This window comes from Etheostoma spectabile, chromosome 6 (assembly GCF_008692095.1).
Source record: "Etheostoma spectabile isolate EspeVRDwgs_2016 chromosome 6, UIUC_Espe_1.0, whole genome shotgun sequence".
NCBI classification, from domain to species: Eukaryota; Metazoa; Chordata; class Actinopteri; order Perciformes; family Percidae; genus Etheostoma; species Etheostoma spectabile.
The window spans coordinates 5,298,417-5,299,440 of record NC_045738.1 but is presented as its reverse complement, the minus strand read 5'-3'; positions in this window follow the sequence as shown (position 1 = coordinate 5,299,440).

Genomic DNA, 1,024 nt, shown 5'->3' with positions numbered 1-1,024 from the left:
TTCCTCACCACTGTTGCACTGTTGCTTGCTCTGGAGGGAACTACTGTAAATTATAGAGTGTGGTCTAGACCTGCTCTATCTGTAATGTGTCTCAAGATAACTCTTGTTATGAATTGACTATAAATAAAATTGAATTGAATTGAATTGAATTGAATCTTCCTCTCTTCCTCCTTTCTATGTGTTGAAGATGAGAGGGAGTGGAGGCACTCGCTCAGTCAGTAATCACTCTACGCTGGAAGTTGGCATCAAAGAAATAATGCTCCTCTCAGGAATCACATATATTGAAAGATTTTGTAGTGATGCTGACAGTAAATTTGTGTCATGGAATTATTTCAGTCATGTTCTCCTTACAGTGGAATTATATAAATGATGTGCATTTGACCCCAAATGATAAGAGAAACGTTAAAACAACAAACCGGTGGCGTTGCACTTTCAGTTTTAAATCTATTTTCACAAATGTCATTGAAACTAGTGTGTATATAATACATCCATGGTGTGTACTTTGCATTTTAAATAATGCTTCTTATAGGGCACACTTTATAAAAGGGGTTGTAAGTGTTAAAACAAATTGCTTTATTAATGAATGATTGAATGATTTTTTACAATCTGGCTACCCAAATGTTGTTGGTATTAATAACTGATCTGTTAATCCTCAGTAAATAATCTATTTATCATTATTAAAGGCAGTAGTTAAACCCATTAACGTGTTGATAAATGGTTCTTTATAATGGCACCATTAAAAAAAAAAGAAAATGAGACTTTTGACAATAGATGTAATTTGTCCTGTCAAATTTGCATATTCAAGTTATTTTAGCTGGAAAACAAGTCTCTTTATCTGGGGGCAGTAATTTTACTGGAATTTGATTGGATTTTACTGAAAAATAATAGATTACGGGAGGAGATTACAGGGTTGCTAAGGTAACAAGCAGTGCCATCACTCACAGAAATCAATGATGAAGCTCTGGCAATTTGACATTTATGCTCACACCCACACACACACACACACACACACACACACACACAC